This window comes from Mus musculus, chromosome 1, assembly GCF_000001635.26.
Source record: "Mus musculus strain C57BL/6J chromosome 1, GRCm38.p6 C57BL/6J".
In the NCBI taxonomy this organism is placed as follows: Eukaryota; Metazoa; Chordata; class Mammalia; order Rodentia; family Muridae; genus Mus; species Mus musculus.
In genome coordinates this window covers 159,467,865-159,486,133 of record NC_000067.6, presented here as the reverse complement: position 1 = coordinate 159,486,133, position 18,269 = coordinate 159,467,865, and positions in this window count along the sequence as shown.

Below are 18,269 nucleotides of genomic sequence, written 5' to 3'. Positions count from 1 at the left end.
CACTCCCACCAGTCCATTCACCCTGCCCTCTCCCCAGTCCTCCTCCTAAAGCACTAATCTCACTTTGTTCCTTCTCTCCCCCCATTTTCCCATCTGCTCTCCCTGCCTATACTAAGTGCAGGTCCTCTATGTAGCATTTTCCTGCCCCCATCTCTCTATTTCTCATTAGAAGCTACTGCAGACAACATGCTTCCACAACTCTGGATGTTATTTCTGTTGGCAGAACCACCTTCTCTGCTAGCAAAACTCATTTCATCCTTCAAAATTAAACCTAAGTTCATTGCTCCTATGAAATCTTCTTAGACGCTCCAACCCAAGCCCTTACCATATTATATGGTAATGATTCCCTTGCAGTCCCATGTCTTCTATTTCCATGTGAGCTGCTTGAGGGCAGAACTTATTTCTCACTCAGCTGCCTGTGTCCAACTGCTGGAGCTCTGCTGTACGGCATGAACAACTCAAACAGGAAGGTTGACACTATGTCGTCACATCACCTCACCTTGATGACAGAGGCCCTGATAGAGGTTATTTCTCATTCCCTGATTATCTAAAGTTCTGCCTTTGAAGAGACAGAGAAAAATCCCTACATATGCCTCAGCCCCTATCCATTGATGATCCTACCTTAGATCTATGAGAAGCATCAAGAACTCTAAAGGCAAAAACAAATGAAAAGCTACAGAGGCACATTTGAGCAATTAGTAGAAGGCAGTGTTCTGTTCTCATCACAGTGTAGTGAGCAAAGGGAGACAGTGGATCAGCTGAGCACATGACCTTCCAGCTGATGGGCTAAGGGAGAGAAGAGAGGCAATGGGGGCTCCCCTCAGGCACCCAGTCACTGCAGTGATTTGCCTGTAGTTGTAGGCTAGACTTGTACCATGTAGCTCCTATACCATGTCCAATTTGCTTGAGTCTTTGCTTTACAAACCCTCCGTGAAGTTCCCCTACATTTTGTCTGCTCAGAAATGGTTGTTTTTAAAAACTGACAATTCTAGAAAAACCACAGACCTCACTGGCTCATGCTCTGTCATATGACCATGTCTTCAATAAATGGTTAAATGTTGTTTGAAAAAATAAAACTGAAGGCAAGTGTCTATTTTTTTTTTAATTAATCCAACCAAGTTTTTGACTGTTTTTCAATCTAAGATAAACATGTCAGTTTGTGTCATAGGAATGCTCCAAAAGAACCCAGTCCAGTACGATTCTAGGACTCACAAAGAGCCCTTTGCACTGCCTTTCAAGCAAAATGATCTCCTGAAGGAAAGAGGCTCCTAGTCCATTGACAAGAACTCTAGTACTTCAGGTGACAGAGGCAGGGAGTTAGCTTATCTCCAAAGCCTGTAGTCAATGAAGCCAGGTGTGCTGTGCCTAGGGCTCCTCTCTCCTAGCAAGTTGACCTCAGTAGAGTGACAGCTCTGAGTACTGAATAGGCTCATAAGGCCAATTTCTCAAGTAGATACAGACACTTTGAACTTTGAGAAAATTACTCCAATTAATGGCCACATACACAGAGCAGACAATGCTTAGTGCCACTGAGTCAGTGGGGCTTCAATGATCAGAAAGGAAAACAGAAAGAAAGAGACTAGAAGAAGAGGCATTTACCCCAGACGTAGGAAAGAATGGTTAACCAAGGGGAGCATGGAAGGGATTTGCCCTGCAATTTTCTGAAAAGAGTGTTCACTAAGCAGAAGCAGGCCTGCTGAGTTTCTGGTGGAGGTGGATAAACCATGGGTGCCCTGGGCATCCTTCTCTACCACTCTCTGCCTGGCTCTGTATAAACAGAGAAAGAAGAAGTCAGAGCCTGGGTACTAGTCCAGAGTGAGGGGTGAGGATGGCTGCCACACAATCAAAGAAGCTCACAAAAATAAAAAGTCTCAAGGCAACAGCCAAGGGCATTGCAGAACAGAAATATTAGCTGTTGATTTTAAAGTGGCAAGATTGTTGCAACGTAAATAACCATCTTCACTTCCATCCCTGTCCCACACTGATACAAATATATATACTCCATGACCATAAATCAACAAAAATAGACAAGTTTCCTTCAGGGTCAATATAGGGCGGAAGAGAAACATCTGATGCCAAGGGACTGTGTGACAATCCATAAAATGTGCTCATTCTGTAGAAGTAGGGTTTCAGAGGCTAGGCAATGATGAGAACCTGTGCATCCCCGGATCTGAGGAGGATCTTGATGTAAGCATTGCAATTCCATGGGGTGCTCACTGGCGGCTGGATGAAATCTAATCCAAATGTTATACGCTGGGGTGTTATTCAAACATCAGGATGGAAAATCAGAAGTTAGACAAGATCCTAGATAAAGGGGGACCCATGTAAGGGGAGAATGGAGGAAGGGATGGGAGGAGACTCCTTAAGACAGAAAGATCAGGAAGAGGTCTCTAAGGAGTCTCTAAGATCAGAGACTCACAACCGAGGCTGCACAGTGGGGTCCAGCTTCCAGAGCTTACCTAATGAACTTGACTCATAAAGGGGGAGGTGAACCAGATTACATCTTCCTGGGCATCTCTAGTGGAGGGTTTCCCATTAGCTCTCCAAAATGGGGACCTGGACAATGAGATAGAAAAAGGAGTAGTTATGGAAAGTATAGGGTACTGGTTGGGAAAAAAAAAAAGAGACCCTAGCCAGGAGTCAGAAGGAGTAAGCAATGAATGAATTTGGAGCAGAGGGAGGTGCTGACTGGCTTCTGTGGTCCTTTGGCAAGAATCATAAATCCCCAAATGACCAAGATGACTGTACTGATGGTGGAAGAGATAAATCCAGTGAGATTTCATAAAAGGCATTTATAAAGCCCAGAAAAGAAACCAAAGAATAAAGGCTGGGCTAATGGAGGAAACATCAGAGATAGAAATAATGAAGGTAAATACAGTTTTAAGGAGATAGGCTGGTCTGCTGAGTGCTGGGTCTGAGGTAACAGCCAAATGAAGTGTCTAATTAGACCATTAAAATTATGGGATGGGATTTGCAGCCAGGATTTTAGATTGAGTTTATGAGTCATGCACCTAAAGTAAATTCAAGCATGTGATAGGAAATTGAAGAAGCCTGTATTTACACAAATGAGAGGACCCACGTAGTCAGAGAATAAGGTGTGGCTAGAGAACAGGGCAGAGAGCAGAGGTCATAGGCTGTCTGTTAAGCCTCACTCAAGAGACCTTGTGGATCCTCTGAGAGAGCAGACTGGTCCATGGTCCCCGAAAACCTCTTTGAAGATGTCTGCAGAAAAGCACTCAAACTGTTAGAAGTCAGGGTTAAAAACCCGAAGGGAGCATCCCCCATCACCTCATCGAAATCAACAATAAAGATAAAAAATGCAGGACTATAGAAGTTGTGATAGGGTGAGAGTCTCTCCCCTAAAGGCATGAGCCAAAGAGGCAGCTGGGGGGAGGGGTAAGGCTTTCGGCAAATCAAGAAGTGAGGGGTCCAGGTCCCTGCAGAGATGGGAAGGGACATAGCTGGGCACAGAGTAGCCCCAGGAAAGGAAAATGTCTATCAGGTAACTACTGCTGCATGACAAATCACCCACAGTTCATTAGATTAAGGCACTACTGTGTTAATCAAGTTCTCTGGAGAAGTAAAACCAATAAAAGGGGTAGAAAGGAGTAAGGGAGAGGAGGGGTGTTGTCAGGAATTTGTTCATGAAATTGTACAAAAAGAGGCTCCAAAATTATCAGAGACTCATAGCTAGAACTCCTGGAAATGGTGAGGGGATCTTTTTCCTTAAAGTATTCATCTGACTGAATGAGGCTTACCCACATTACAAGGGGCAAGTTGCTTTAGTCTACCACTTTAAAAGTTAATTATATCTGAAAAATACCTTCACAGAGGCATTCATATATGTATAGCAAACACCTAGGTGTTGTATGACCTAGTCAATTAATAAATGAAATAAGCCATGAAAACTACCTTTCATTTCGATTCTGAGTTTCTATGCAGATTGGGCAGTTCTTTCTAGACCAGGCTTGACTGAGGTCATGTAGATTTGTTTATGCATCTGTGGCCAGTTACTGAATTGGGACCTTGGGGTGGCCTCTACTGGTCTCTGCTACTACACCTCAGCCCCCCTCTATGTTGGCTACCATCTTCCAGCAAGCTAGCCTGTGCTTGTCATGACCAAGGGGATTCTCTTATCATTAGCTGACTTTTGACTCTACCTGGATGGATTTAAAGAGCAAATGAGAAGCATCTCGTCTACACCAGTAGGAGAGTTAGTCCTGGTCCTTGAGTGCCAGAGCCTGGAGACTATTAGGGTAGCCAAAAGCTTATAGCTACATGCTCTGTAAGCTTCAACATGAGCAGGCACTGTCTGCTGCTTCTTGTTCTAGAGTGACTTATGGTTAAAGCCCTAATTAATACATCTAACCTAGAGCCAAAGGTCTAAGTCCTGGAGCAGGAGACTTTTGGTATTACAGATACTAATAAAACATACAGTTTGGGAGTCTAGGCTTTGACATTGGTTAGTGTTATAGTTTTAAACTCTGGGACATTTATTCTGTCAACTTAGTTGTTCTTTAGAACTCTTCCAGGGATGGGGATGGGGGGTGGGTCTCATCTCAGGCTCTTCTCAGCCTTCTTTTTCCAACCTTGACACTCTGCCACATTTGCTTCTTGCCATTTAGTCTCCTGTCACTATCTGTGGCTCTTCAGGTAGCCTGTCTTCACTATTAATTTCTTCTTGTTACATCTACTCACATATGCTACTGTTATTGCCATTAAGGCAGTGGCTGCTATACTCTACCACTGTTTCCATGGTCTTTCCTTCATGTTACTGTTTCAGCACACTCCACTAATAATAAAAAGCAGGACTAGGCAAGAAAAGATCATCAGTAGGAAGGTTCCACCCACCACTGGGCCTAATATTATAACATCAGGAAGCAGCACAGGGTTATCTCCTAGCTAGCTTATCAAATGAGGCAATAGTCTCCTCATATAGCTAAAACAAGGTATGCAAGGGTGTTTGCACATGTCACAGCAGTTTCTCGTGCACATGAAGGACCATACTTACATCAATCACAAGTCTATGGATCCATCAGGAAAAGTGCCCCCATCCCACCTGGGTGAAAATGGACAACAGAGTTCACAAAATCTTGCTATGACAAAGGCCCATGTAAGTTGTTTTAAGCCATCATAGCTAGGATATTGTATTCTGGTACTAGGGCTATGCTAGAAAGCAAGCAACATAGTGGTCTTGTGGCTTTCTGAAGACATCCCCTGAGTGTCCAAATCAGCCAAGCTGCCATGAGGGCAGTCCCACCAGATATTAAGAATTCTTCTCAAGATAGCCAGGCACAAGGGAATAATCTAACAATTGTCATGGAGTCAGACCACCATACCTCCAACAGCTTAGCATCTGGGCAAGAATAAATTAATGTTAAAGGGGGCTTCCAAAAAAAGTTTATCATTGACAAGTACTTAGTACTCTAGTAAGGTTTATCTCTGATCCTACTGTCCCAGGAAAGATGCATTCTCACTGTCTAATTTTGAGAAGAGCAGAAGCCATTTAGAGATACCAAGGCTGACACTGAAGTCAGACACACTGTCATTTCTATTTCATGTTCCCAACTTAAGCATGTCACAATGACGAAGATGTTCCAGATTCAAGAGATGTGGAGAGTCTGCTGCTTAACTGGAGGGTATGTTTCAAGGGTCACAGACACACAGGAAGTAAATAGCCTCAAGTAATTTGCAGTCACTATTCCAAACTTCTTGTGTCTGAGTATGGAGGAGAGATCTATAGAGATAAAGACAAATGTCAGAGCAAAGCCTTGACTTGCTGAAAAAAAATGGGAGTTCAAAAAGGCAGAAATCATAGACCTGAATCTTAAGGAGGAACAAAACAAAACAAAACAAAACACCACCACTGAGAGCTGCATACAGGAGTATTGGCACACAAAAGAAGGGACAGTCAAATTATGTCATGAGGACCCAGCAGAAAGCAAGGGGTAGGGACGTGCAATGGTCAGGGGGTCTCCATGCCTGGAGAAGAAAGCATGCACATCCATTTGGAAGAAAGTAATGGTGCAAGATGGAAGGGCAACAATCAGAAGTAGTTAGTGCTATTGGGAGCACCTGCTTCTCAGACATGTAGTAGCCTAGGAACACATGCTCATTTGCCCTGGGGAGCAATATCAGTTTCCTCTGGAAAGAAGCCCTGGCCACTGATGATCCAGAGGTGCTCCAAATGTTGACAGGACCCTGCATAAGGAGCCCCAAAAGTATAAAAAGTGACTACATCTCTGAAGGGCAACAAAATCAATGAATGGAAAATGTTGATTTTTTTTTCCTCATTGATTTTTCCCTTGCATATTGAGGACAGAGCTACACATGGTCATAAAACTAATCAGGAAATGCTTTAACCCTCTTAAAGACTGATTTTTTTAGGGCTTGAAATGGGGCTTGAAATACAGTTTAATGGTATAGCTCTTGTCTGGCATGTGAAAAACTTTTGAATTCCACCCTAAGTCTTGCTCCTCACCCTGGGAAAAAAAAAAAAAGACTGACTCCTGTGTAAACGGTCCTTAAATTATTTCTAGTAAATCTTATTCTTTGCCCAGTAAATTTTCAGGTAGTTAAACAACTATGATGGAGCAGCCAAATCAAAGTTCTTTGTTTTTGCTTGCTTGCTTATTTGGCTAGTTGGTTTGTTTATTGGTTTGGTTTGGTTTTGATTATGGCAGTGCTACTGTAGATCAAATTCAGAGCTTTGTACAGAAGGTCAAATTCAGAGCTTTGTACATACTATGTAAGTGGCGTAACATTGTGGTACTTACTCATCCAAGTCTGAAAGCTTTTCATATCATGATACCTTTGCCCTGCTCTCCCCTAGGTGCCATCACTTGACCATGCCTTCCATTGTGAAGCCTCCCTATACCATCCTAGCTTTCTTTCATAGATGCAGATCCATTATATAACAGCTCCTTTCCCAGCTTGTTGGACACTCTTCCTCTCCCCTCTCCACCACTCACTGAACAAGCTTCCAGCCTCTGCGGCTGCTAATCCCTTCATGCCCTTGCACAACAGGCAGATGTCTCATCTCAGTTTGGTAACATTGGCTCACTATGGGAAAGATCCTCTCCATAGAGACAGGGATTAAAATCTGTAAGTGTAACTTAGAAGCCTCATCCTGAGTGATTCTGATAAGTCTCCGTCCCCTGAGCTCTTTGGAGAATCTCTGTTCTTACACATTCCTTATTCTGGAAGCTCCGCAGCTTCTCTCTGCTGGATGCCTCCTTGGTCCTAGGTGAGATGACTTAATAGAGTGATCATTTTCAAAGGGGCATGGGGCTTTTGTTTGGTCTCTGGTTTGAGCCTGATCTATCTGGCCATAGAATGGATCTGGTGTACTAAATCATTTGTACAGCCTTCCTCTTGGAAATAGTAGAGAAGAAAAAGTTTAGTAGCCCCTCACACTTGAAAGGTTTGCCTCTGCTGAAGACTGTTGCTATTCCGCGAGGAGCAAGTATGTTACTGGGGATAGGTCTTGATATTAAAATTCTACTGACCTTTCCAGTTTGCTCTCTCTGCTTCATGCCAGACAACGCTACCTAAACCTCTCAAAAAAAAAAAAAAGCCACCAATTGAGGCCTGAGTACTCAAATAGCCATGATTATAGGCAACATCTCTCATCTCTCATTCAACCCCCCTTGAGACCCAACCTTAAATTAAATTAAAACTCAAAATACCAAACTTGAGATTTCGCTGCTCATCTTCCACAATCAGTGGCACAAGACATGTTCCTGCCCCACTTGTCTTCTCAACTAGCAACTCATGAAACATAGGCTCAAAAACCATTTTGTGGAAAGTAGGGAACAGAATGGAACATTTTAAAGCTCTCTGGACTTACTGACATCTAAGCACTGGCACCAGAGAAGGAATTGCAGCTTTGTCTGGTTTTGATAATATGGTGATCCTAACACTGGATGAATAGAAGAGAGAGGATGGAGCGAAACTGGTGCTGACTGCCATTACTCCTGTGATTTGGTCAGCTCCTTCTGGAGTTGGAAAATTACAACTCATATTCAAGGGAGAGCATACAATATGCAAGAGTGTAGACCCATTAACATAAAAAATTATCTATTGTATTAGTAAAAATCTATCAGAAAAATAAAACAAGAAAATTCTATTTATTGTATTACAAAGTACCTGAAAATGAATTTTACCACAGAAGAAAAAAAAATTATATAATACAAATTTATAAAATATAACTTTGATGAAAGAAATTAAAGACAGCAAAAAAAGGTAGAAAGATAACCCGTGTCTATAGATTGTATTAAATTATTCATAGTATTAAAATAATATATAGATTTAATGTAACTACAATCAAAATTTCAATGGCATATTTAGATAAATATAAAAATTAATCACAAAATTTATATGAAACAATGAAAAGACCTAAACATTGACTTTCCCAAAGAAAACCTTGAGGAAAATAAACACAATTACTACAATTCTTTACTTCAAATCATATCACAAGAGAGCAAAAATGTATCACCTGAGAACCAGCATAAAACCAGGTACAGAATAGAGAAAGCAGAAATAGACTCATACATATGTGGTCAGCTAGTTTTCAACAATATCATTTATAATACACAGTGAGGAAAGGACATTTATTCTTTTTAACACTGTATATCTATATGCAGAAGAATTAAACTAGACCTTTATCTTACATCATGCCCAAAAATCAACTCATAATGACATAAAGACCTAAACTATAAAACCATTAGAAGAAAACTCAAAGGGAAAGCTCCTAGGTTTTGCTATTAACAATGATGTTTTATACATGACATCAAAACAACCATAGACAACAAAAGCCAAAACTAACTACTAGAATCCACCAAACTAATGCTTCCTCCGAGCAAAAGAGGCAGCAACCGAGTGAACTAAGACATCAGGTAAGGAGTTAATATCCAAAATATAGCAACGCATATGGTTCAATATCAAATAAATTAATAAACAATTCAATTAAATATGAGCAAGGGGTCTGAGTAGACACTCCACTACATAAAAATAACCATTGGGCATATAAAAATGTGCTCAATATCACTAATCAGGAAAATGCAGACCCAAACCATATGAGATACCATGTGGATTACAATAACTATTATAAATAAAATAATAATAATAAGTGTTAATGTAGCTCAGATTGTAGAGTACTTGCCTAGCATGTAATCCCAACACCATGTAAGATCAGGAATCGTGGCATATACCCGTAATCCCAGCTCTCAGCAGGTGACAGCAAGACCAGGAGTTCACAAGGCCATCCATTCTCAGCCATACTGTGAAGTCAAAGCCAAAATAAGCTACTAGAGACAATCTCAAAAAAGTAATAATAACAAAAGCTAAGTACTAGTGAAGGGAAAGGGGTTGTGGATAAGAAAAGTATTACCTGCCTATAAAGTTGTCTCAACAAAGAAACCTGAAGATATATACAGCTCAGATTTCTTAGTCCACCTATTCCTTCAGGAAACAGTTCTTTTATGTCACAGGCATATTATGGGAACATGGCAATAAATGAAGCAGAGCACAGACCCTCACAGGACTTACTTCCCAATGAGAGAACTGTCCAGTGTCCACAGAAAACAGCAGCGGAGGCCTCAGATGTATCAGGTGATGCTAAATGCTTCCCCCACCTCTCTCTCATGCATGCATATACACACTACACACTACACACTACACACACACACACACACACACACACAGCATCATCAATGTGGCTTAGAGAGGTGACACAGACAACCTGGGAGAAATGAGGACAGGTCTCATGTTGGTATCCAACATCTGCCCACCCAGGTTGGAAATGAGATACACTGGCTACTGCTTCAGGAGGAACCCTTGAAGGCAGTGTGGCTGATCTCCAACAAAGTCAACTGAAGGAATATGGGGCTCTCTTTGAACTCTCTCGTCTCATTTTTCTGCTCCCTAGTAAGAAAAATGTTTAGAAATTGGACGCTCACCAAATCAAACAGAGGGTTCCTCTGTGCATCTTTCTCAGGTAGACCCAGAGCACACGAGTAATAGATGGTTGGCCATGAGAGACAGAAGGGAGCCACGGACAGAGTGGACCTGCTGTATTCAGTTTAAGCATCTCTGCTGGCATAGCCTGGCGTGGTACCTCTAAGCTCCAGACAGTACTCCTCTAGGCAAAGCTAAGCAAGAGGTAAGAGGGAGGAAATCTTAGTCAACTGTCTGATGAGAATGCCTTCAACAGTAAAGATGCAAACAAGTTGGAGCTGACAGGTTTAAGATTCCCTCCAGCAAAACGGTCTATCAACACTTCAGAACTGATACCCTTCCCTCATACTAAATAGTCATTTTCCCGCCCACTTTCATCCCAGCTGCCAGGGTCCATGGTAACAGTCAAGAGAAAATTAAATGTGGCTTTCAGTTTAACTCCATGTTTTCTGTTTCTTTCATTTTTTGTTCATTTTGCTCTCTTTTCTCCATTTATTCTGAGTCATAAAAATTAAATCAGTCTCCTCTATCTCTGGGTCAGAATATGTATATTCAAATCTGAGAGTAGAATATGGGTAATAAAAGGGAAGAAGGGTGTAAGAAAATGGAGTCTGGAGGACCGGAAGTCACAGTAGTAGAAGGATAGGCCCAAAAGAGAACAGTAATTGACAGTGGGCTTCCAGACCCAGAGCTATGAATACACACACATCTTGGATTTCCTTCCTAGAGGTGCCATAACAAAGTATCATAGGTTAGGTGACTTAAACAGCAGAAATTTTCTGCCTCTCAGTCCTGAGGCTAGAAGAGCAAGGAGTAGGCAGGGTTCATCTGAGGTCTCCCTCTGTGCTTATAAACAGCTGTCTTCTTGTCAGGTCCACACATGTTCTATGTGTGCTTCCATTCTCATGTCCTCTTCTTATGAAGATCTCAACCACATAGTCTTAGAGGCCACTCTAATGAACTCACTGTAAGTTGATGATCCCTGTAAGGACACCATCATTAAATGCAGCCAAGCTTCCTGGCACTAGGGTTTATAATGCCAGCCAACAACCTAGAAGCTGAGAACCAGGGAATGTTTCCTTCATCCTTCCCCTGCTCTGAGCTATTTACTCCATCTCGAAGGATAAATAGGCATGCTTGCAGAGGCAGCAGCAACAGAGAGGCCATCACTCCATCAACACCTAGAATGCTTGCCAGAAGTAACATCTACACAGAGTAGGCCCTGAATAATAGGTACCAGAGGGCACCCTACCTCAGTCCAAGTCCAGCAAAGAATTTGCTCATGACCCCTGAAACCAGAGATAAGAGTCTCTTTCCAATCAAAACTAGCAAGAGATGGATTTCTTCAGTGGTGGGTCATGGGAGAAAAGAAAGTTTCCTCTTTTCCAAGGGAGTAGTCGTCAGTCCATGGATAACTCTTCTTATCTAAGCACACATTTCCTAGGCTCCCTAGGGCTGAACATTCTGTCCTTCTTTTCTTTATTTAAAAAAAAAAAATCACACAGCCTTATCATTTCCCTTGCTTTCCCAATTCCTGTATCTTGTTCATGGCTTCTGGGCATTAGAAAAGGATAGACAGAATAGAAGAAAGCAATAAAGAAAAGAAGAGAAGAGGCAAAGGTGGGTGGGAAGAAAAGGAAATGAGGACAGAAAAAAATGAAGAAAGAAAGGAAAGGAAAAATGGAGAGAGGGGAATAGTGTTCAAAGAAAACAGGAGCCCTGGATCCTCAGAGTCAAGGAAAAATTGCTGGTTCTATCAGTCATTACTTCCCCCTTAATGTGGAATTTTCTAGAATTCTCAAATCCATTTCTAACCACACCCTACCTGCCCCTGGTTCAAACCTGAGCTCTTACCCATATTTCACTGTAGGGATGGTGGTTTACATATATTTGGCACAGGGAGTGGCACTATTAGAAGATGGGCGTGGGGAGGGTATAGGGAACTTTCAGGATAGCATTTGAAATGTAAATAAAGAAAATATCTAATAAAATAAAATAAAATTAAAAAGGTGTGGCCCTGTTAGTGTAGATGTGGCCTTGTTGGAGTAGGTGTGTCACTGTGGGTGTGGGCTTTAAGACCTTCATTCTAGCACCTTGAAGCCAGTATTCTGCTAGCAGCCTTTAGATGAAAATATAGAACTCTCAGCTCCTCCTGTACCATGACTGCTTGGATGTTGCCATGTTCCTGCCTTGATCTCCAATTGTCAAACTTCTGCTTACCAATGAAGAATCCTCTTCTAGTCCCCCACAAGTGGATGTTATTTTTGTTTCAAGGGCCAAAGACCTTTTCCACCTTCATTTCTTTTAGACTCAATCAGTTTTTCAAGAGAAGCCAGGCTTACTTGGCACCCCCATGTCTAAATAACACAGTTCCTCATACAGCATCCTCCTTGGACAATCAGAAGGTCAGGCTGGTCTGAGTGTGTGTGTGGTGCTATGCTGATGAGATGGATTCTGAGTGCACTATGCAAACTTGTTATGGGATGGAAGAGCTATAATGATTTATGCAGACATGGCCCCTTGGGCAGTCCATCCATTCAATGTCACAGCTAAGACTATTGACATTGGCTGAAAAGTGGGAGAGTTTCTGTTATATTCTTTCTCCTCCCATACACATTGCTCAAGAATTAAAGAGAGAAATGTCAACTGTCCTGTATAGTCTATCAGATAAATCTGTCAAAGGAGCAAAACTGTATGTATTAAGCTTACCGCAGCAAAGAACACTATCTTGACAGACTCTCAGCAATGTTTCAAAGAAGCCTCCTTATGCTGTATGGGCTCAAAAAAATTAAGGTGACTCTTTTCGATTGAAGACCTAATTGGAATTAAAGTCCCATGATAATAAAGTTTAGTGGATACAATTTGCAAAACACCAGAAAATCAAAAAGAGGGAAAACCAATGGGTGGATACTTCGTTCCTCCTTAGAATAGGGAACAAAATACCCATGGAAGGAGTTACAGAGACAAAGTTTGGAGCTAAGACGAAAGGATGGACTATCCAGAGACTACCCCACCCGGGGATCCATTCCATAATTAGCCACCAAACCCAGACACTATTGCATATGCCAGCAAGATTTTGATAGAGGGACCCTGGTATAGCTGTCTCGTATGAGGCTATGCCAGTGCCTGGCAAATACAGAAGTGGATAATCACAGTCATCTATAAGATGGAACACAGGGACCCCAATGGAGAAGCGAGAAAAAGCACCCAAGGAGCTGAAGGGGTCTGCAACCCTATAGGTGGAACAACAATATGATCTAACCAGTAACCCCAGAGCTCATGTCTCTAGCTGCATCTGTAGCAGAAGATGGCCTAGTTGGCTATCACTGGGAAGAGAGGCCCCTTGGTATTGCAAATTTTTTATACCCTAGTACAGGGGAATGCCAGGGCCAAAAAGTGGGAGTGGGTGGTTAGGGGAGCAGGGGGAGGATATAGGGATAGCATTTGAAATTTGAAATGTATATAAAGAAAATATCTAATTAAAAAAAGTTTAGTGGGCATGACAAAGAGTACTGATATGTCTTGATATGCAAACTCTTGCTCTGTAAGCAAGTTATCTATGAGATAAGCAAATTAGCATTCTGATAGGGGAGCTGTTTGTCCAGCTGAGAAAACTGCTTGCCTGAATCAACTGATTGATGAACAGTGACATTACAGGTGTCTGATTCTTAGTCACACACACACACACACACACACACACACACACACACACATACCCCTTAGCCATTTCTCAGCATGAGCTGGAGAATAGAGAATGGCTTTAACCAACAGTGGTTATCTTTTAGTCTTGTGATCATTCATATGTGCACTAATATTTGAGGTGACATATTCATGTATCAGGTTCAAATTATAATTGGTTTTACTTCTATAAAGATTACATTTTCCTGTTGATAGTGGGCAGAATAATGGCCTTTCAAGGTGCTTATATCTTGGCCCCTGGCACAAACAAATAGGCCACATTACATGGCAAGGCAAGGGGAACTTTAGATATATGAAGTTTCAGACTTGAAAGAAAGAGTTTCTCAGCTATTGTTTGGTGGTGTGATTTAACAACAAGGACTCTAAAAAGCTGGAAACTTCCTTCCATATGGAAGTAGAAGAGGTGAGGCAGGATGAGAAGTCTGAAAAAATGGAAGTGTGAGAAGGATTTGGCATATCTTCACTGGTCCAAAGATGTAAGAGACTACAGGTACAGACCAAAAAGAAACCATTAGGAAGGAAGGCTTTTCCTCAAATGGCAGCAGGCAAACAAAAGGGTTTTTTTTTTTTTCAGCTATGGTGTTAGCTATCTCTTAGCAGTATCTAATACCATTACACTGGAGTTTGAAGTTTGTTTTTCTCTAATGTCTTTTCCAGAAAAACCACGTTTCCAGGGTTTAGATCATGTAAGTATTGTTTAAGAGAATACTGAAAGATTCATGTGCATTCATGCTAAAATTGATTGCAATACAAGGGTTTCTTAAATAGAAAAGAACAAAGCCTACACTGAGATGTACCATTTCTAGACACATGGGCCAGCATTTAAAAGCGTATGAAAGAGCCCCTGGAGTTAACCTCAATGACATCGAAACCAGCACATAATCTCCACCAAAATTCCAATGACACTCTTCACAGGAAGAGAAGAAAACATTCATATTTAAGCACTAAATATTCCAAATATACTAAACAGTCCTAAGCAAAGAGAGCAATTCAGAAGGCATCGCCAACTGATTCCAAATTATACTAAGACCTGTACAATCAAAAACAAACATGTAGACCCCACAAATGCTGGTGGGAAAGCTGAACAACCACATATAGAAGACTAAAACTAGATTCCTACCTATCTCTTGCCCTGTTCAAAAAATAAATAAATAAATAAATAAATAAATAAATAAATTTTTAAAAAGGTATTCAAAATAGATCCAAAATTTGAATATAAGACCTGACACTTTTAAAATACTGGAGGAAAGCAGAAAAATAATTTCAAGATATTGGAGTAGGCAGTGACTAGTAGTGACTGGTTTTGTGGGTTGGGTTTGTGCCAATACTTTCCTGTAAGTGTTGATCAGATCTAAGAGCTCACTGGTTGAATCTTCTAAGTATACTGTTACATTGCATACACACAGCAGTGGCTAGAGTTTTCTTTTCTCTCTTCTTTTTACCTTTTTGAGACTATCACACTGTGACTAATCCAGTAACCTAGGACAATAACAGTTACAATTGGCAGTTGGTATTACATAAAATTCAAAAGCATCTGTACAGCAAAGGAAATAAGAGGAAAGAGACAGAATGGGGACATTTTCTTTACCAGCTACTCATCAACAAGGGATTAGAATTCAGAATATAGAAGCAGCAAAGAAAAATTAAACACCAAAAGAATAAATAACCCAGTCAACAAATTGCCAAATTAATTGGACAGTTTTACAAAGAAGTATACATGGTAAATAAATACCCAAACAGATGATAAATACCATAGGCATCAGGAAAAGGCAAATCAAATCTATACTGACCCTCTCTCTCTCACTGCAAACAGAATAACTATTTTTAAAATGGGCAAATGCTAGCAATTATACAGAGGAAAAGGACCCTAACACATTGCTGGTGGAGATACACATTTACACATTTATATCATAACTGGAGAAATGATCATAGATGCTACTCAAAAAACTAAAAACAACATTGTAAGTTTGAACCATACCATTTTTGACTATAGACCCCAAAGAAGCTAAGTCAGTATATGATAGAAACACTTGCACTTCCATGTTTGTTGTAGAACTGTTGACAACAGCCAAATTATGGAATGAGCCTAGATGTCTATCAAGAAATGAATAACAACAAAAAAAAACATGGTGTATTTACAATGTAATGTTATTCAGACACAAAGGCTAAAATTTATGTCATTTGTAGAAAATTAAATGAGACTGAAGATCTTCCTATTATGTGAGACAAACCAGCCTCAGAAAGACAACTATTGAAATTTTTCTCATCTTAAAATCTAGATTTTAAAACCATTAAATAGAAGAGAGGAAGGGATGAGATAAGGTATATGGAGTAAAGGCATAAGAGAGACTAGAATGGTATGACTATGATCAAAATACATTGTTAACATTTATAAACATGTCATGATAAAACCATGATTTTGTACAAATAGTGTGCACTTTTTGTATATTTCATCATCAAGATACTGATATTCTCACAATGGATATGTTTCCCTTACCAGTCTTTGCATTTCCAATTTCCTTTTTCTGGAAGGCAAAGTTATATCTGGACCAGGATGTGTTCCCTCACAATAAACTTTGAGAATACACTCGGAAGACTGTCCAGCATCTAGAGCAATTGCACTACAATCCTCTCTGTTTTCCTACATGATCTGGAATCTCTAAGGTCAACCTTAAGTTTTCTTACAATTTGTCCTTATCAGCTGGGTTTTTGCAACTGAGGTTCTGTGTCAGAAGTCCCCAAGACTACCAGTAAATTTAGCATGATTCTGGAAAGACTTTTGAAGCTCAGAAAAGCAGTCACATGACATTTGCCATGAACAACATTGAAGTGATCCAGAATGAAGTTGATGAAAGGGAGATGAACTTGGAAGACAGACCAATGGAGCAACACAGGGTAACTTTAGTTCTCCCTGTATCATTGTACAAAAACCTGACAGAAGGCACGTGGGGAAGCTCCTGGATGACATAGACTCACATCTGAACCTTAGGAAATTCTAAACAAAACATTGACTTTTAGCCTGACATGACACTGAAAACAGTCCCTGAGATTTTAACCTGCACTAAAGGCGCTTAACTTTAAAATGGAATCGGGCTTTGGGGAGGAGGAGTTTCCTTTATCTTGGGCAATGGCCTTTCTAAGTGTTACGGACAAAATGAACACATTCTCCTGGACTTCTCTCCTTTCTTTGGCCCTATTCCCATCAAGTGATCAGCTCCTACCTCCCGTGGAAATGCTGCTGTTTATGGAGTAGCTAAGGGAAGGTGCTCAAAGGAAGAGGATGTGTGCCCATGTTTGAGATAAGGTAATAAGCAGATGCCATACTGGAAGAAGGAAGTAACGAACGGCCTAGAGTGCATTAAATGGGCATTTATTGATTACATGAGATTTCTTTTATAGCAATGTGTTTTTACAGAAGTGCCAATTTCCTTTGGTGAGGCTGTCTAGTTCATAAAGGAGAGCCAAAGAATGCTCGGGTGCCTTTTATGTCTTTTTACTGTGGTTTAGTATGTCTCTATTCATTGATAATAGCAAAGAGGAGAAATTCTGGCACATTTTATCATTATGCAAATAAATGTATGAGGTTTTCAATAACTTTCTTAAGATAAATTGCTAATTTCCATTAAAAAAGCAAAGCCAGAACTCTTTTATTGAATGACCTTGGTCCCACGCTGTTTTTCAAAAACAAGTCATTTCTATAGCCCATTTCTAGAACTTACATTTTTTTTTTTTTTTTAGCCAAGCACTTCAAAAGGCAGCACAATGTGTGCTCAGGCACACACACAAGATAAATAAATAGTTCACTAAAGCTGGTATAAAATATCCACAGCTGTCGTTTACCATTGGTGCTAAGTCCAAGGGTGCATGGCATTGCTCTCCATTTAGTTTTGTCTAGCAGTTGTGGTCTGCACTATAGCTCCTTCTAGATCATTTGACTACATGGAAGCCCACAGTATCTGTTGTCAAATGCATGCTGTTTTATCACCATTTGAAGTTGAGTATCTCAGAAACATGGCTCCAGGCTGTTCCTATGGCTCGATGGTTTCTTGGCACCAAGGAGAGTTAAGGTATAAGATAAATGGCAGCTGGACCAATCTTTGGTAAGTTCCACAGATCAGTGCATCCCACCAACCAAACAGGGAGCCTACCCATCACTGAGTTGAAAAACTCAGCAAACAGCTCTTTCTATTATTACTTTGGCCCAGGGAGGATGTTTATAAGTATATACCTGTAACATTCTTCCATAAAACCTTCAACCTATAGCCTCAATTTTCAGAAAATAATTGGCAAAGGATCCCAGAAGTCTTCCATGCCAGCCATCCTTGGACAGATCAGAAGAACATGAATCCTATCATTGCCTCTTATGTCTGCCATGCCCTCCCACCTACCCGGGAAAACAGCTTCTTGGGGCCTTAAACTCCCTGCCTATGAATACAGCTCTCGTTGGTGAACTTCTAGTAAAGACCCAGTGATAAAATACCAATGTTGGCATAGCACACTAGGCTGGCAAGAAGGCCGTTATAGTCTTCTTACAAGTTGTTCTGAACCATGGATGACTATTAACATCTGTCTGTCCCATTTTTCATGGCAATCAATATTTCAGAAACACTTGT